This window comes from Lithobates pipiens, unplaced genomic scaffold, assembly GCF_037356315.1.
Source record: "Lithobates pipiens isolate NorthernLeopardFrog02 unplaced genomic scaffold, aLitPip1_a1.2 Scaffold_3, whole genome shotgun sequence".
Classification (NCBI taxonomy): domain Eukaryota; kingdom Metazoa; phylum Chordata; class Amphibia; order Anura; family Ranidae; genus Lithobates; species Lithobates pipiens.
The window spans coordinates 277,988,242-278,009,345 of NW_027507790.1; positions in this window are offsets into that span (position 1 = coordinate 277,988,242).

Below are 21,104 nucleotides of genomic sequence, written 5' to 3' on the forward strand. Positions count from 1 at the left end.
GTCAATACAAATAGTTTTATCTTTGTTAGGCCATTCATTTTCAGGACATTTCTTGCAGCCTTTACTGTCTGTAGAGTAAAAATAAGTTAAAATAACATTAGGCATGGTATAACAAGAATGCAACTATTTGACAGTTTTGGCCTCTTCTGTGTAATCATTTTCCATACCATTACTTTTTTATAAGTGCAAAACTGTTAGAGGCATTCTCAGGCAGACAGTAGGGGGAAGCCGATTCCTGTTGTTTGCTTGAAAAAGCCTTAGAAGAAACATAACACTTACCAGAATGGTTTGATATTTCTCCTTCTGAACATGGAGCACAATTATAACAACATGGGTGATATCCTTCTCTTACAGATTTTCTGAACCCTGGAAGACATTCCTCGGAGCATCGACCGCTTGGGACCTAAGATAATATAGAACAATATGAACTATTCAAGAACAAAACTACAGATTTACAGTAATAATGTAAATAAGCCAAGATGCTGGTGTTTCAAATTTTCAAATTATGTAGAATGCATACCTTGGTAGAAACAATTGAACCATTCCATAAGGTGATCCTTCATTAGTCTGGATACCACATAATATGCTCCAAACCAGAAGACAGAAATAGACATCTAGGAGTACTAGAAGAATCCTTTCATTAGAAAGGTTACAGCAACAAAACTATCAGTTACAAGCATAAACACTGCCTTAAAAATCCAAAGAGAAAATGTCCTACAATACAAAGAGAAGAAAACAAATAGCAGTGTACCTCTAGGAATCACATACATTCCAGCACTAGAAGGGATGAGAGAGATAATGAAATAGATGAAATCCATCATAACATAGCACAGAACCCTGAAAGGAATATTCCAACAACCCCCAGTGCTGATATTCAGGCAACCACCCAACCTCAGACATACATTAATCATCTCCAAGACTTCTCCAGAGCCTCTCCCATCCTCTGGAACTCACAACCCCAATATGTCCAGTTATATCCTACTCTGTCCACTTTTAGGTGATCCCTGAAAACTCATCTCTTCAGGGAGGCTTCTCCTGCCTCCAGCTAACAACCAAATCTTCTACTTCCCTCATCCATTCCTCCCTTGCAGTCCCTTGCAGTCACTACCTTTTTTTCACCAGCCTCTCCCTCTTAGATTGTAAGCTTGCAGGAGCAGGGCCCTCCTAACCCTCTTGTATTGAATTGTATTGGTTCTATATTGTCTCCCTTTATATTTTAAACTGCTGAACATACTGTTGGAGCTATATAAATCCTGTATAATAATATAATATAATAATAATCAGCAGAACGCTTCATTCTGAGGACATGGAAAAAAGGGGACAAAACGGAGGTGCTTGGCATCTGAGCAAGGAGATGGCCGATTGATCTAGCAGCTCTGCTCGGCCGTCTGGGACAACTGCAGTTATCGTAACCTCCACTGCCCACACTGGGACATACTCGACAACATAACTCTGCCATGGACGGATCACCACGCCATCAAATTCAAAATCACTACCAACATGACCAACGCAAAACGGAAACCTGTAACAACGCACTGGACCAGATCGCATAAAAAACTGTACTCCGAAGCCTTCAAAACCACTCTGTCCAAAAAAATATCTACAATAACCTTAAACCGCTCTACGGAGGAAACACTCAACTCCCTGAACAAGGCATTACTGCAATCAGCAGACTCGGTAGCACCAAAACGCAGGGCTCTCATCAGGAAGAAAAATGCTGGATGGTTTAATAGCTCCCTCTCCGTACTAAAGCAAGAACGCAGAAGAGCGGAAAGGACATGGAGAAGAAATCCCACCGAGGAAAACCTATTTAACTACAAAGGTTTGACAGAGAATTATCGGAAAGCAATCTTCAAAGCCAAAAAGGACCACTTCTCATATACAATCTCAACGGCTGCAAACCAACCACAGGAACTGTTTAAACTGGTTAATCAATCAATGAATCCGGTGTGCCTAGAACCCCCAGAAAGCGAATCCCAGGATTACTGTGACAAACTGTCGGATTTTTTCATCGATAAAGTCAAAACCATCAGGGAAACAATTTGTCAGAAGAAAACATCCAACCTCAGCCAGCAAATACATAAAGAGGATGTCCGCACCAACATACCGCAACCGCCAAAATTTTCACTATCCCCAATTACCGTAGACACCGCAAAAAACATCATTAATAAACTGCGTGACAGTACCTCACCTATTGACATCATCCCCACAAAACTACTGAAAGAATGCTCCGACATCGTGGCTCCAACCATAACCCACCTCATAAACCGATCATTCCACGAAGGGATTGTTCCCAGCATCCTCAAACAAGGCATCGTCAAACCTCTACTCAAGAAACCAAACCTGGACCCTCAGGATCCAAACAACCGTAGGCCGATTACAAGCCTCAACACCATTTCTAAGATCATGGAGAAAGCTGTAGTACATCAGCTACAACTTCACCTGGATACTCACAAACTCCTGGACCCGCTGCAATCAGGCTTCCGCCCAGGTCATGGAACAGAAACAGCTCTCCTCAAGATTTGGGATGACGCCCTCGAAGCAGCAGATGACGGAGAGCCGTGTCTCCTCGTACTGCTAGACCTAAGTGCAGCGTTTGATACAGTAGATCACAATACTCTACTCGTCCGCCTCACAGAAGTAGCCGGAGTCCAAGACATAGATCTCCAATGGTTCGCGTCCTTCCTAGGAAATCGGTCACAGACAGTGAAACTAGGAAAATTCCTCTCCAAAACTCGGGCAGTCACCTGCGGAGTCCCTCAAAGCTCTCCGTTGTCACCCGTTCTCTTCAACATTTACATTCGCCCACTCCTTCAAATCATCAGATGCTCAGATCTCTGCTTCCACTCTTACGCTGACGACACACAACTTTATTTCCGGATCAATGGAAAAAAAGATCACCAACAACAACTTGAAAACTGCCTCAAATCAATAGAGGACTGGATGACCACCAACTCCCTCCAGCTGAACCAATCAAAGACAGAGCTTCTTATCTTACACCCAAATCATAAGCCCGCAACAAAACCTCCTGGTCTCCACCAACCGTCTTTGGGCAGACTATCTCCCCAAAGACCAAAGCGAAGAGTCTCGGGGTTATTTTAGACACACAAATGTCAATGGATGCGCAAATAGGATCTGTAGTCAGTCGATCTCACCATCTGCTGCGAATGCTTCGCAGACTCATCCCTTTTATCCCAAAGAATGACAAAGCAGTGGTAGTTGGAACAATCATTAATTCACGACTGGACTACGCAAACTCGCTTTACATAGGATTACCACAATATCAACTTGCGCGATTACAACTGATCCAAAACACGGCGGCAAGGCTGATAACAGGAAAAAAACCCTGGGAATCCATTTCTCCTTCACTGAGGAGCTTACATTGGCTAACCGTAAAAAATCGGATCACGTTCAAGACCCTTTGCCTCACCCACAAATGCGTGCATAGAGAAGCTCCGCAATACCTAATGGAGAAAATAAATCATTACACACCAAACCGCAGTCTTCGATCAGCCAACAAAAACCTCCTCCTCGTGCCCAAAGCCCGGTATAAATCCAAGGGTGATCGGAGATTCGCTGTCCAAGGGCCTCGGCTATGGAATGCTCTACCAATCAACATCCGCCTGGAAGAAAATCACCTGGCTTTTAGGAAAAAACTGAAGACCTTCCTCTTTTAGCAGATGATCAAAGCTCGCCACAGCGCCTAGAGGCGATTCAGTTCGCATTGTGCGCTATATAAGTATTTCATTCATTCATTCATTCACTGGACACCAGATCACCCCATCCTCTCCCCATGCCTCCACTTAATGATGAGGCACTGCAAAGACAGGTTTCTTTCAGCAGTCACAGCATGGTCCCCAACAAAATAGAGGTGGTCTGTGGCCACTCCAGCCACACGGAGTCGCCAGTGGCTCAAAGCAGAGCCACAATACAGCCCTGAATAAAAAACAAATAGGAAACCCAAAGCGGAGGATCTTCTGGTGCTTCTACACCTTCCTCTAGAAGCCCTGCAAAGCCATGCCGGGACTCTCCAAAGAGACCAGAACAAGACCCTGGCATGGAGGTCAGTGAAGCACATATTTCTTCTACTTGGCCTCACCCAGCCATCCCTGATCCCATTGATGCCTTCCCTACACTAGGCCAACCTATTTCTGATACAACTCTGAAGAAGATGTTAACCTCTCTAAGGTCATCCCTGCATTCTGACCTAATGTCCTATGTGAAACAATTCAGAATAAAAGTGCAGGATCTGGGAGAGAGAATAGACCATGTAGAGTCTTCTATGGGAGAATATGCAACATCCTTAAATAGGTTAGTTGATGCACATTCAGAAGAAATGATGTGGCTTAAAGTGAAAGTGGCAGACATGGAGGACAGGTCAAGGAGGAACAACATTAAGATAAGAGGGTTCCCTGAATCTGTCCCCACCACACAGATGCAGCAATATGCGCAGGAGCTATTATCCACTTTGGTGCCATCCCTATCAGCAACTGAGCTGGACATAGATATAATCCACAGATGAACAAATCCATCCTTCTTACTTCCCGAAGTACCACGAGATGTCCTTTTTCAGGTGCACTTTTACAAAACAAAAGACAGAATCATGTCAACCTTTTGCTAAACAACCTACCAAAGCACTACTTCAGGTTGCAACTGCTCCCAGATCTGTCACAACACACCCTTCAGCGCTGTAGAATTCTCACTACAGTCACAAAAGCCTTAAGGAACAACACGTTTCCCCATTGATTGAAGTACCCTGCAACCCTCTCCATCACCCACCCCTTCGGTGACAACATTGGAAGCAGGCGTGCAAGCCCTACCCTTATTTTCCTCTTACTTATCCTCGACCACCTAGGCCTGAAGCCATTGCTGACACCGGTCAAGTTGTGTCCCACGAGCGTTCATCTAAGAAATTTGCTAATGGTGATACCTGAATTCTGAAACTTCACATATACTACCTCTTCAAGTCCCCAGCCACAGGAATGTGATATATACACCCCTATGGTACCCTCAGGTGTTATTGCAGTTAAATCTGCTCATGGGCCCATCCTCAGGCCCTTTTTAGTTTACACTTGTTGTTCACTGTTTTCATCTTATTAGTTCTTTCCTATCACTGGTTTGCTAGTACAAGTGCATGCCTTACGAGCTGTAAATCTGACTATTTAACAAATTGTGTTACCAACTACCAAGAACCTCCGCCACGTCACATACTTAGGATCCATAGCGACTCAATCAATCTGCTACCTAATATGTAATGCTGCTTAAGCACCTATCCATCAATGCAAGAGGCCTTAATCATATTGCAACGAGTTTCTCACTCTGGAAAAAGGTGTCCAAGGCCAAAGCAGACATAAATGTTCAAGAGACACATTTTCAAGTGACGGCAGCCCCTAAATGTACCCACAGAAACTACCCCCACATCTTTATAGCAAATGCATCAGAAAAAAAAGAAGTGAGTCATGCTGGCCATTAGGAGCATGGTCACTTTTCAACTGAAGGGCTCACTACTGGATGAGGAAGGACAATACATCATCCTTACTTGTGATATTAACACTTCGGCCGCGTACACACGGGCGGATTGTCTGGCCAACTAAGTTCGTCAGACAATCCGACAGACAGTCCGTCCAAACTTTTGAATGAACGGACTTGCCCACACACGGCACTTTTTGAGCGGACTAATACGGCGGACTAAGTCCGCCATACAATCCGCTGTACTTTTGAAATGAACGGACTCGCCCACACACGCGGAGGAAAGTCCGCTCATTTCGAGCGCGTCTCCAGGTAGGCGGGGCCCGCGAAGGAGACGTCGCTGGCCCTGCCGCCTGGAATGGACTTAAAGGGGAACCCCAACGCCGGAAAAAATCGGCGGGGGGGTGCCCCCCAAAGTCCACAACAGACCCTTGTCCGAGCACGCTACCCGGCCGGCCAGGAAAGGGGGGCGAGCGAGCGCCCCCCCCCCCCCTCCTGAGCCGTACCAGGCCGCGTGCCCTCAACATGGGGGGTGCCTTGGGGAAGGGGGGGCCGCGCGGCCCCCCCACCCCAAAGCACCTTGTCCCCATGTTGATGAGGACAAGGGCCTCTTCCCGACAACCCTGGCCGTTGGTTGTCGGGGTCTGCGGGCGGGGGGCTTATCGGAATCCAGGAGCCCCCTTTAATAAGGGGGCCCCCGGATACCACCCCCCCACCCTATGTGAATGAGTATGGGGTACAATGTACCCCTACCCATTCACCTGTAAAATAAAAGTACCAAAAAAAAACCACAACACACGAGATAAAATATTTTATTGCACAGCTCCGGGGGTCTTCCGTCTTCGGGGGTCTTCTCGCCGGACTCCTCCGCTATCTTCTTGTAGCTCTTTTGCTAGCGGAGGAGTCTGGCTTTCTTCCTCCCCGCCGCTGGCCTCTTCTCCCGACTTCGGGGGTCTTGTCCCCCTCTTCGGTTCTTCTGCCGGGCCACCGCGCCTTCTTATAGCTCTTTTACAGGTGGTGACCCGGTCTTCTGTCGCCGCTGTCGCCGCCGCCTTCCGTTCTTCTTCTTCTTCTTCTTCTTCTCCAGGAGATGTTGTCTCAACGATCTCTCCGGCCGGAATGCCAGAGCCGCGCTGCGCGGCCACTTATATAGTGACAATGGGGCGGTGTCACATGGTATATGTCACATGGGTTGGTGTCACATGGTGACCCGCCCCCTTACGATGTCATAGTCCCCATGTGACATCAACCCATGTGACCAACCCATGTGACATATACCATGTGACACCGCCCCATTGTCACTATATAAGTGGCCACGCAGCGCGGCTCTGGCATTCCGGCCGGAGAGATCGTCGAGGCAACATCTCCTGGAGAAGAAGAAGAAGAAGAAGAAGAAGAAGAACGGAAGGCGGCGGCGACAGCGGCGACAGCGGCGACAGAAGACCGGGCCACCGCCTGTAAAAGAGCTATAAGAAGGCGCGGTGGCCCGGCAGAAGAACCGAAGAGGGGGACAAGACCCCCGAAGTCAGGAGAAGAGGCCGGCGGCGGGGAGGAAGAAAGCCGGACTCCTCCGCTAGCAAAAGAGCTACAAGAAGATAGCGGAGGAGTCCGGCGAGAAGACCCCCGAAGACGGAAGACCCCCGGAGCTGTGCAATAAAATATTTTATCTCGTGTGTTGTGTTTTTTTTTGGTACTTTTATTTTACAGGTGAATGGGTAGGGGTACATTGTACCCCATACTCATTCACATAGGGTGGGGGGCCGGTATCTGGGGGCCCCCTTATTAAAGGGGGCTCCCGGATTCCGATAAGCCCCCCGCCCGCAGACCCCGCCAACCAACGGCCAGGGTTGTCGGGAAGAGGCCCTTGTCCTCATCAACATGGGGACAAGGTGCTTTGGGGTGGGGGGGCCGCGCGACCCCCCCTTCCCCAAGGCACCCCCCATGTTGAGGGCACGCGGCCTGGTACGGCTCAGGAGGGGGGGCGCTCGCTCACCCCCCTTTCCTGGTCGGCCGGGTAGCGTGCTCGGACAAGGGTCTGATGTGGACTTGGGGGGCACCCCCACGCTGATTTTTTTCGGCGTTGGGGTTCCCCTTTAAGTCCATGCCAGGCTGCGGGGCGCGCGACGTCTCCGTCGCATGCTCCGCCTACCTGGATACCCGCTCTAAATGAGCGGACTTTTCTCCGGGCGGTAAAAGTCCGCTCATTTCGAAAGTACAGCGGACTGGCACACACACGGGCGGACTGTCCGCTCAAACCAAGTTTGGACGGACAATCTTACGGAAATTCCGTAAGACTTTGTTCGTCAGACTGTCCGCTGAAAAAGTCAGCTGAAGCCCACACACGAGCGGACTGTCCGCTCAAATGTGTTTCTGTGGACTAAGTTGGGCAGACAGTCCGCCCGTGTGTACGCGGCCTAAGCCTTTCACCTTAGTACCCAATTATGCACCCAAATCCCACCAACTTCACTTTATGCGTAGGGTATTTAAAATTGTATCATCTATTAAGTACAAGCATTTGTTAATGTGTGTGGACTTCAATTTCACAGTTGACCCCCAAATAGATTCCAACTCATCTTCTAAAAGTTGCGCTTCACCATTAAGGTCATTGTTCCATGCAGAGGAAGTCCACAATGCCTGGAGATATCAGCATGCTAACTAAAGAGATTACACGTTCTTCTCCAGACACCGTTACTACTCTCGCATAGACCTATTTGTCACTGATAAGTGGCTGCTCGAAATGATATCCTCCTCCTCTATCCAAGATATAACATGGTTTGACCATGCTGCAATTTCAGTAACACTAGAGGAGCAGGCACCTCTGGATCGAGTATCAGTTTTGCACTGTGATGTAAGAATTTTGCAGGACCTAACAACCGCCATAGCGAGCTCTGGCGCCAAAAAGCAAAATTACAACCTTAAACTGTCTAGCCTCCTCTCAGAGATCCACACTCTGGAACTCCAAAACAAAGAAAACCCTACACCAACTATCTCCGATTCCCTTTCCAAACTAAAGGTAGGCTTACAATCCTTGCTTAGTGATCAGTAAGGATGAGCCGAACACCCCCTGGTTCGGTTCGCACCAGAACCTGCGAACAGACCTAAACTTTGTGTGAACTTTAGAACCCTATTAAAGTCTATGGGACTCTCTCATACATATCTCCATGGCCAAATGAGTGATTTACCACTGATCTCTTGGAACGTTAGAGGCCTACAGAGCCCCCTGAAACGTACCATGGTCTCAACGGTCCTTAAAAAACACTCCCCTGGTATATATGCTCTGCAAGAAACACATCTTGTACCGGACTCATTGCCTTTTGTGAACTACTCATGGGTGGGCTGGGCATACCACTCCACGCACACCTCATATTCACGGGGTGTGAGTGTGCTGGTGCACCGAATGGTGGACTTCCAATTGCACAATAAGTTAATTGACTCAGAGGGACGTTTTGTCATTTTACTCTGCAGAATTTATCAGATAAAATGTATAATTGCAGCCCTGTATGTACCGCCGCCATTTGGTTTAGAGGTGTTGAGAACTGTGTTTGTCGTATCAGCTGGGCTGCCCGGATGTCCCCTTTGTGGTGCTGGGTGACTTAAATTGTTATATGGACCCAGCCCTGGACAAACATCCACCCCTGGCAAAGGGCCGCAAAATTGCTTGAACAGCACTGCGGAAATTCACGGATGAAGTCGGATGGCTTGATCCATGGCGGGACCGTAACCCACTCCAAAAGCAGTTTTCCTGCTTCTCCAAAACACACCTTTCTCTATCTAGAATAGACTTATGTTTGTGCTCCCCCAGACTGCACTCCTTCTGCAGGACATTCAATACCTTGTAAGGGGTGTATCGGACCACTCCCCTCTGGTGGTGTCTGTGCTGGCTAGACCGACCTCAGACCTGCCCAGGGCTCGGTGGAAACTGAATGCCTTCTGGCTCAAATTGTTCCCTGCCCCAGAGAGGATATCCGCAGAGATATCTGAGTTATGGCAGCGGCATCATGACCACCCTGATCTAAATTTAACATGGGATACATTTAAAGCTTTCCTAAGAGGCATACTTATTAAGGAGCTGAATGGGGTTAAATCCAAAACAAATTCCCAACGGGAGCAGGCGGCCCAGCTGATTAGTCGGTTAGATGCGGAATTTATATCTGACCCATCAGATACCTCTAGAGAAGCCTGGTTAGCTGCCCAGAAAGCAGTTGATAGAATTACCGGCTCTGCAGCAGACAGGAAAAGATTATTTAATAAACTAGCCTTTTATGAGGAGGGGGAGCAGACGGGCAGACTTCTTGGTAAATTGTATGAACCTCACAGACCTCACCATCCATTAGTGCCTTATGATCTGATGGAGGGAAACTAGTGAACACCCCCGACCTTATTATGCAAACTTTGGTAAAATTTTACTTGGATCTGTATAGGTCTCGAGTGAAGTATATGCCAGCAGACCTGCAGGGCTATCAACAAGGTATAAAACTACCCCGCCTGACCGATACACAGAGATCGCAGCTAGATGCCCCAATTAAGATAGAGGAGCTCCAGGAGGGACTTGGCCTCTTCCCCAACTTTAAGGCCCCAGGAGACGACAGCATATCAATAGAACTTTTCAAACAATATGGTAGTAATATCCTGCCCCACATGCTCAGGGTACTGAATGCGGCTAGAGAGAGACAGTGCCTACCTACATCTATGACCAGGGCCAATATTGTCCTAATTCTTAAACCAGGGAAGGACCCCCTAGACCCGGGATCATATAGACCAATATCCTTACTACACAGCAATATAAAAATTCTAGTCCTGCCATTACATCTTAACTGAGTCATCTCAAGCATTATACACTCAGACCAGTCAGGCTTCATGCCCCAAAAATCCACCGCAATTAACCTCCGGTGACTATTCCTAAACATGCAGACGGGGACGGGAGGACAGGGTGAAAGGGCACTGTTGTCGCTAGATGCGCACAAGGCATTTGACAGCATAGAGTGGCAATACCTTTGGGCTGTCATAGGCAGTTTTGGCTTTGGCGAAAGTTTTCTTTCATGGGTCCAGTTGCTTTACTGTTCTCCGCAGGCGGTGATAAGGGAGGCGGGATGTGTTCACGTGGACTTTTTCAAAAGTGTGTTTGTCTTTTTTAACATTCTTCTACACTTTCTTTGTGAAATGGTAGGGGTACTTTTGTACCCCCTTACCATTTCAAACAGGGGGGTGGGATCTGGGGGTCACCTTGTTAAAGGGGGCTTCCAGATTCTGATAAGCCCCCCGCCGGCAGATCCCCACAACCACCGGCCAGGGTTGTGGGGAAGAGGCCCTTGTCCCCATCAACATGAGAACATGGGGCTTTGAGGGGCCACAGACCCCCAAAGCATCGTCCCAATGTTGAGGGCATGTGGCCTGGTACAGTTCAGGAGGGGGGGCGCTCTCTCATCCTCCCCTCTTTTCCGGCGGCCTGCCAGGTTGTGTGCTTGGATAAAGGGTCTGGTGTGGATTTTTAGGGGGGCCCCACACCATTTTTTTTTATTTGGCATGGAGTTCCCCTTAAAATCCATACCAGACCTGAAGGGCCTGGTAATTGAATTTTTTTTTTTAATCAATGACTTTCAATGACTTCTCTGTATTACGGGGAGCCCACAATTTATTATAGCCACGAGTGATTTTAAATGACTTTTTTTCCTGCAGAAATGACACTTTGTGCAGGGACAGTTCTAAGCACGGGAAACATGCACCCCTTTACAGGTATACTATACACCCCCAGGTATGAAATTTAAAGTAATATTACACTTTTATTGTTTCACTTTAAGCATTATTAAAATCAGTGCTCCCGAAAAAACTGTCGTTTTTAAAACTTTTTTTTGCATTGAAACATATCCCCTAGGGCTGGAGCCAGGTCCCCAAACACTTTTTAGGACAATAACTTGCATATTAGCCTTTAAAATTAGCACTTTAGATTTCTCCCATAGACTTGTACAGGGTGTTCCCGGCCTTTTGAATTTGCCGCGAAAACCCCAAATTGTTCACTGTTCGCCGAACAGTAGAACAGGCAATGTTCGAGTTGAACATGAGTTTGACTCGAGCTCAAAGCTCATCCCTAGTGATCAGTATGATAAGCACCTTAGGAGACTTAGGCTTGGCTATTACGTACATGCCAAGAAAGCAGGGAAGTTTCTTGCCAATAGGTTTAAGATCCCACAGGCTAGATTAACCCATTCTCAAACATAGAATAAGCAACCCAAAAGAGATAGCGGATGAATTTGCTAACTATTATGGAGCACTGTATAATTTAAGGGAAGATCATGACACTCCCCCCCCCCCCCCCCAGCCAAGTAATTCTGATAAACATCAATTCATGGGTCACCTGCACCTTCCCACCCTTTCTGCAGAACAACTGCAACACATCTCCCCCTCAGAAGTATCAAAAATCATACAATCTCTTCTAAACGGCATATCCCCTGGCATATCCCCTGGGCCGGATGGCTTTTCCAATGAGTATTACAAAATTTTTAGTACTATTCTTACCCCACACCTGATCGTTGTATTCACCAGAGCAATATTAATGTCTTAATCTCCCCCGGAGATGCTGAAGGCGTATGTGATTACTCTACCCAAACCAGGGAAGGACCCCACAACTCCTGCTAACTTCTGCCTCATACCATTATTGAACTCTGATGTCCAAATGTTTGCCAAACTGCTAGCTAGATGACTAATGAATGTTGTTATAAAGTTATTGTTTCTATAGCCTGCTACTTTGTTTGTGACTGAGGATTTGAACTGATACAGAGGACACCCGTGGAAGCTATCCGTGATCTTAAATCCACCTTGGTTCACAAAAAACAAAAACGGGAAAAAAGGTTTCTTTTCCACCAGTATCTGAATTAGACATTTCTTTGTCTTATATTTCTTCTAAAACCTTCAATACATGTCATGAACTTTAGAAAAATTTGGTGGGGAGCAAATGACCTGTTCAAGTGGTATGAGTCCATAAGCAACATCTGACATCAATTAATTGGCTGCTCCATTAACCACGTAATATATAACAAAAGATTGACCTTTTTAGATATTTACTTTGGGGAATCACTCACACACTGAGATCTTTGTTATAGCTAATATTATTTAAACATAATTATAAGGGAGATTGCTCCTACTTTGCCTAATGAGGGGGAGGAGTCTCGTGCGGCAGTGTGCTCACACCTAGCATGTGCAGGTGTGGATCGGCTCTCCTCTCATGGCGGTAATCCAGCCGTCCTGCCCCGTCCTGCCCCGCTTGTAGCCGGCTTTGGCGTGCATGAAGCAGCCCATCCCCCCTTGCCCTGCCCCCCTCCGTGAGTCGCTGCATCCCCCATTATCTTGGTCTTCCCCTGGGTGCCTGTGAAAGACTCGAGCGGCCACCGCGGTCGCCGCTTGTGTGACGTCCCGGCGAAGTAAACGAGACTCTCGGGTGAGGACGCGGTCCCCTGGGAGAGGAGGAGGTGTCTCGAGTGAGGTCGGAGATCTTCGGAGCTACGGAGACAAACAACGGCTCCATGCGCCCTCTGCTGGTGAATGAAGAAACAGCGCTATGAGGACTGCAGCCTAGCAGATTTAGAGCTGATAGAGAGAGACGCCAAAGTCTCAGAAGAAGTATCTATGCTGGTGCAGCAATAGATCCGGCGGAGGACGCCTGGAGAAAGACCCTGAGGGAATCTGGATGAATTGGTATGTGGATTTATTATACAAAAATGTTTTTGTTTGAAAAGACTGGAAAACCTTTTGGATATTTTTGAAAATAACTGCCAGAAGCCCTACTTAGACACAGAGCCACAGATATGATGATGGCGGAGGTGAAAAATGGCAGAGGATAGTCCTGCAAACATGTCGCTGTTACTGAATGGAAAAGAAACACATTACTCCTTAATGTCAATTTAAAAACCCGAAGAGATTCTGGTGTTTAAAATAAGTGTACAGTGTTGCATTATATTTAGACTCTGGTAGCTGATTTATCAAGCAGATTTGCAGCATTAAAGTCTACAAAAATATGGTAAAGCAGTGGACAGGGGGAAGGAAAAGGGATAAAGGAACAAAAAAGAAAGGAGCACACTGACGGCGACTATCCGCACTTAACAAAAAAAAAAACACAGTCTACCAAAAAAGGAAAACCCCTTGTTCTTCCGTTCGCTGGACTCCTTTTCTTCTTAACTTTGGTTGGTGTAATAACGTGGACGCATGATAATGTCCTTCAGAGGAGTAAATGCACTGCAGAGAGTAAGGGGGGCTATATGGTTGAAGGTGGACTCTGTATATTGAATAATAGTGTTGAAAATTCTGTGCTTGTTTGCATTGCCCCCGAATATTGACTTTTCATTGTAAAATAAAAAGAAAAAAATTTTTTCACTATTGCAGGCGGCTAAAACCAGGACAAAGGGAGAAACATTTATAATAAAGTTAGATATAGTAATTCGGGAATATACCTTCATTCTAGAGTAAAAGTTACCGGTCTGACTAAGAAGCAAGCGGTCAAATGAAGGGTAGGACACCGAAGTCAGGAGCCATTCCCAAATCTCCCCGACAGAGCCTGGTTGTAAGCCCCAGTTCAATGAATAAATATGTTACAGAATCTGGGGGAACCGAGAAACAACAAATAGAAAAACAACAAGAAGTTCCCAAGCAGATAAAGATAAAAAGGAAAATTATAATAAGGATAGGGAGAAGAGAAAGCAGCAAGCACAAAATAATTCCTTACAGGATCAAGAAGGACCGCCAGATGTGGAGATAGAGCAACCACCAGAAGTAGGGTATGAGACAGAAGGTACACAGACGTACCTAACTCAACACAAGAACCCCCCATCTTTGCCCACAAAAAAGAAATAAGTTCTATGTTTGCTGCCCTGGAAAATTCTATGAAAATGGAAATGGAAAGACTGCATAAGAACCTCGCCCATATATTGGAACGAGTAGAAAATATGAAAAAAAAAAACGGAAAGAGAAGCAAACATAATAAAGAACTTAGAAGTAGAAATAGTATTACTAAAAAAAAAGCACACCAAGAACAAGCATATAAAGTAGAGGAACAGTAAAACAGGGACAGAAAAAAAACCATAAGAATACGCAGAGTCCCGGATACCTTTCAGCGAGAAGATCTAACAGTTGTAATAAACAAGATATGCAATCCATTGTTGAATAAAGAAATAACAAACTTAATAAATATTGAAAAAGTTTATAGAATAAGGAAACCAAAGGATCTGCCACGGGACACGCCAAGGGATATAATAGTGCATTTTCAAAACGAAGAAGACAAATACCAAATTTGGAGGAACATCAGAGCAAATGCACCAATAGAATATGAAGGAAAGACCATACAGATGTTCCAGGACTTATCCCCAGATACCTTAAGGAGAAGAAGAGAATTAAAACCTTTATTAGGGGTGCTGACTGAGAATGGGGTACAATATAATTGGGGTTTCCCAGTGTGCCTGATAGGCAGAAAGAATGGTCGGACAGTAAGATTGAGACATGTTGAAGACATAACAGAATTTTGTAAAAAACTTGATATTCCGATACCAAAGATCTAAATAGGGAGTGGGGGTCGGAGGGGGGGGGAGATAGTCAGGGGGACGAGTCCCCCTCCCCTCTCCCGTAAGGAGGAGGGGACGGGGATAAGTAAGTATGGTCGGAATGGAGTAAGGACTGCTCTGGCCAAGTCCCCTGGGGCTGTTTGCCCTTCTTTATGTCCCTCTCTTCCTCCCCTCCCCCCTGGTGCGGGGGAGAGAAGGTGGGGGGGTTGGGGCGGAAATGGGGGAGGAGAAGATCCACCTGGCATATCGGGTAATCATCTCGCAAGTATTAAGCGAGATGGTTGGCGACGCGGCCGAACAGAATTCCACCCTAGGATCTAGGGACAAATGGAACAAGGAGGTTCCTGATAAGAAATCCCAGACCATAGAGTCAAAATCACATCAAACGAGGGGGAAGGGAGGGAGGTTGGAATTAAGGGTGGGAAATGCTGTTGGCCCGAATCCACTAAATGAAATGAAAGAGTATATAGGTTTGACGGATGGCAGAACTTAAGATAGCAACATACAACGTGAGAGGAATGATTTCTCCCAAAAAAAGGTATAATATCTTGAAAGAGTTGGAGGGATATTTGGTGGACATTGTTTTCTTACAGGAGACACATTTACCCCTAGACATTAATACCCGGCTGAATACAAGAAAGTTTTCGACCTGGTATTACGCAGATTCCCCGATAAGGGGATCTAGGGGGGTAGCTATTGGAATAGCAAACAATGTCAGATGGTCTCTAGAAGGGATGAAGGTAGACCCAGAGGGGAGCTTTCTGCTTTTAAAAGGGAACATATTAAAAAATAAATACACATTAGTTAATATTTACTGTCCCAATAAGGCCCCGAAAAAATATCTGAATGGGATTTTGAATATTATAGAGAGTTATAAAGAAGGCCAATTGATATTAGCGGGAGACCTAAATTTCACCATGAATCCGGAATTAGATAGTACGTCAAATGTTCTCCCCCAAGAAATTAAACAACATAAAATATTAAAAAGAAAATTACACACACAACAGCTTGTAGATGTATGGAGAATAGGTAACCTGGGTGTAAAGGACTATACGTATTACTCTACGGTACACAACATGTATGCGAGACTGGACCATATACTACTAGATCATGAAATATTGGAAAATGTAATAAAAACACAGATAGGAAACATCACTCTATCGGACCACGCCCCGGTGATAGTCAAAATTAGACAGTGTGAAATAGAGTATAGAAAAGGGACCTGGAGACTCAATGAGGCTCTAATTGAGAATGAGGAAACTGAGAACAGCATAAAAACAGAGATCGAACAATATTTTAAAATAAACGATACAACAGAAGTCTCTAAAGAAACCCTATGGGAAGCACACAAAGCCCTAATCCGAGGCAAATTAATCTCTATAGGTGCTGGAAAAAAAAAGAAAGCAAAATGAGATTTAATAACTTAAAAAAATAACTTCAGGAATTAGAACAAAAACACAAGAGACAACTAGACAAAAATACACATAAGGAGATTATCCAAAAGTGTGCACAATTAAATGATATGATAGAACAGGAGTGAAGAAAAGTGTTTAAAAACGTAGCTAAAGAAAGATACCTGTGGGGGAACAAGACGGGGAAACAGCTGGCCAGGTTAGCGCAGGGAAAAAAAGCTTCAAATTATATAGAAAAGATTAAAGATGAACATGGGGAACTGAAATTTAAAACATCTGAGATAGCACAGGCTTTCAAAACATACTATAGTGCCTTATATACAATTAGAGGTACCGAGACAAAAGAACAGAAGGAGAATAGGAAAGTCAAAATCCTAGATTACCTAAGAGAAATAGACCTATCTAGAATAACAGAAGAAATGGCCAAAAGCCTGGACGAGCCTATTAGTCCAGAAGAAATACACAAAGCAATAAAGGAAACATGGGAAAAGCCCAGGCCCAGACGGCTTTACAATTAGGTATTATAAGAAATTCTGGCAGCAATTGATACCAGAGTTATGTAAATATTGGAATAACCTGGGAGAGGAAGAGAGTATGAGAAAAGAATCGCTATTGGCGAATATAGTTGTTATACCAAAACCAGGCAAGGATAAATCCATTTGTTCTAATTACTGGCCTATAGCGTTGTTGAACGTGGACACAAAACTATATGCGAAGGTACTAGCAACTAGAATAAAAAATTTGATGTGGGGATCAGGTAGGATTTGTCCCAGGGAGGGAGGGACGAAACAATAGTCTGAGAACTTTGCTACTTATAGGTAAAGATAAGGAAAATAAGCCCCCAATGGTATTAGTATCGATCGATGCCGAGAAGGCATTCGATAGAGTAGATTGGTGTTTTATAACAGAAACTCTTTGCAAAATAGGTTTGGGTCCAAAGATGCTGAAATGGATAAACAATTTATACACACAACCAACAGCTAGAATAGGAGTAAATGGGAGTAAGTCGTCCGCTTTTGAAATGCTAAACGGGACAAGACAGGGATGTCTGCTCTCCCCCCTTCTGTACGTAATCGCTTTGGAGCCATTATTAGAAAAGATCCGTGCGAACGTGAATATAGGGGGGGTTAAGATGGGGGGAGAAAATCATAAAGTGGCGGCATATGCGGATGACATACTCCTATATATAACAAACCACGTTTGTCCTTACCAAGTGTAATAAAAGAAATAAAGGAATACGGTGGTCTCTCAAATTTTTAAATAAATCCCATAGAAACAGTCATATTGAACATAGGCCTAGATAATAAAGAAGAAAAGATATTACAGCAGGAATTTCCCTTTACATGGGAAAAAAAAAGAAATAACATACTTAGGTATAAAAATAACAAAAACTGTCCAGAAGTTATATCAGGCTAATTCTATTCCATTAGTAAATGAAATCAAAACAGTATTAAGGAAAATAAAAAAGGGATCAATCTCATGGATGGGTAGAATCAATATGCTGAAAATGGTGGTTTTATCAAAAATCACCTACAAACTTCAAATGCTTCCGATTAATATCCCAAATAGTTTCTTTAAAGTAATAAAAACACTTTTTTTAAATTTTATATGGCAAAATAAAAAGTCTAGGATAAATTATAATATTTTAACTAGGAAAAAAAAAAGCGGGGGGATGGCACTGCCAAACACTTATAGATATTATCTTGCAATTACTTTGGCAAGATTGGTGGAGTGGGCTAACGTCGGCACAAAAAAGAGGTGGGTAAAAATGGGAAAATCACTTATAGGTACACAATTACAAAAAAATTGGTCATATTTTGTGCCCTCTATTATGTCTCTTCTCTATTTACCAGAGGCCACAGCCATAGCCAAAAGCAGCATACAAAGAAAACGTTTTTTGGACCAACTTATATCAACATGCATGGGGATAATATCTCCCCCCTGCCCTGCACTGACTTTCCCTAACATTGGTATAGACAGATATCCTCATACATATCACCCGGTTATCACTCACATACTTCTTGCTGCCTGATCCATAATTCTCAAGAAATGGAAATCACCTCTCGCACCTAACCTTTCTGAAGCAATAATTATAATTAATCTGGACTACAAATACGAGAGATTGTTGGTCATTAGACCATTGTCCTATGATGCCTTCGGTAAATTCTGGAGTATATGGACAGACAGACATAATTTGCAAAACAACAATGTTGGTGAACTGTTGTAAGTTGATAGTTCACATCAATTAGTTATTGAATGATTGTACTTTGAAAATTGCACTGCACAGCCCCTTTTTCTTTAGTATGCTTGTTGTATATTTGTACCTTTGGTATTACCAACAATAAAAATGTATTGAAATAGAAAAAAAAAAGAGAGGGGACAAAACCTTGCAACAATAAATGCTGCAAACTGTGCATCCACATCATAAATGTATTAAACATTGTCACACAAACTAAAGAGCCTTCAGTATTACAGGATCATACAGCTTGGCCTCCAGTAATGGGATGTTCTTCATTCAATGCCGCAAGTACAAGCATGGATCATACATTGGTGAGACAGGACAGATGTTACAAAAAAGAACAAATCTTATAGACACAATATAAAAACATAAAGAAGAGGATTATTATGTACCTGTGGGACATATTTCCCCACAACCAGAACATTATATGGAAGACATGGACGATTTGAGTCCTAAAGAAACCTTTTTTTTTTTTTAAAAATACTCAGGAAAGGAAAACCTTTGAACTGTTAATAATAATTCTGTATGAGAAAAATGTAATGGTCTGAATGTGGAGAACAATATTTTAAATCTCTATCACATAGTTTATGACAATTCTCATCTTCATGACTTTTCCACTGCTCCTCTGTACTGCTTGAATCTTAGAAGGAAGAATTCCCCCAATAGTGTCCTTAAAATACAGATAACTTGTTCAAAAAATAAAAATAAAGTATTGTTGCAAGTGCACTAATATGACTACAATGACCTTCAGCTTCTCTCCCCATAAAACACCTTTGAAGCCCTTCCTGCACCTCCCTCTCTATCCCTCTCCTCATTTGAAGCTCACTGTATTCCTCTCTTTTCTCCAGGTTCTCTGCGCTGTGATTTATCTTCCTCTGGGTCTGGTGTCATTCTTCCTTGATGAGTTTTCTGCCCGGCTACCTTATTTTCTTTGAAATGCCCAATATCATTCTTGGTAACTTTACCATCTCTAATAATGTTTATACCCCAGCTACCTCCCAACTCCTCAACCCGACCTCTTCCTTTGGACTAACATAATAAACACTCACCTCTACACTCCATGAAACTTCCCAAACACCCATTTACCTCTTTCTGGCCATAATCTTATCAGTTTCCTAATCTCCATATCTTTACTCCCCTATCCTTCCTACCATCAAACCTGCAGAAATCTTCACCACTTTAGCACTTCTCTTATCTACAATGCAACAGACCACTTTTATAACCCAAATAGGACTTATCCATCCAGAGAGAGCTGAATGTCAGTCCTCTATAGCCAGACTACCCTGGAACATTCCACCCAACATGGATGAGAACTCCTGAGAACTCAACAATGTCTTCAAACTGTCCCTTTTAAAGGGACCACAACTCAAATACTGGGAGAAATACCTGCCATCCATGACACATTCCTGGTGTCCTGTACACCCCCCATCCCTACTACCAGCAAACCCATAGAAATCTTCACCACTTTAGTCCTTCTCTTATCTACTCTGCAACCGAATACCTTTATAACCAAATCTCACCCCAAGCCTGCCCTGACCTTTCCAATTCTGTCTACCACAGTTCAGTCAGGGCAGATGTTGGCCATCCAAGAACAGGATGGGGGGAGGGGGTTAGGATTTGTCTGGAGATGGGCTTTAGTGTCAAAACTAGTATATTTCTTATATTAGTTCTGGATCAGCTTCTCCGGTGTAACTCACCTTGTCTCCTTTCCATGATATTAGCTCTGGATTTAGTGTAAATTGCTGACCCTCTGAAAGGGACCCATCAAAGTGACCCACAAGCATCAAATCAGTGATATTCCGTCCACCTTTAATTTTTGTAATCCAATTTACAATTAGCATTGGGCTGGGCAGTTCTCCTTTATCATTAAAAATCAGGACATTGCCATTCGGATCCTTGTACTGGACTTCTTGTACATAGCGGGACAGCTTAAAAAATGACAGAAAGGATTATAGGTAACAAGTATATAGAATGTTTACATGTGTTGTTTGATTATAGATTGTTTATCTAGTTAAAGCTCATTTAGAGAATTCCATTGGGATGAGATGACCTGTTTGCTGAGCACTTATATCCAGATACATTTTATTGGGACTATTTATAAACAATTTGCTTTGTAAATGTTCCAGAGATAAATGAATAATTCTCCCCCTTTACAATACACTGGCTCAGCCTCATCTCGGATATACATTTCAGTTTCGGTCACCAATCCTCAGGAAAGATGTCGATGAATTAGAAAGAGTTCAGAAAATGGCAACATAATGAAGAAGGAGGACAAAAGATCTCAGATATGAGGACTGATAGATTACAGGTATTCACTCCAGAGAAGAAGAAGGGCAATTACACTTTCATGAGAAAAAAATGAGCAAACAAAAAAATAATAATATAGAGTATACAATTGCTCAAGTCATATTGTAATTGAACGTAAATAAATATGACCTT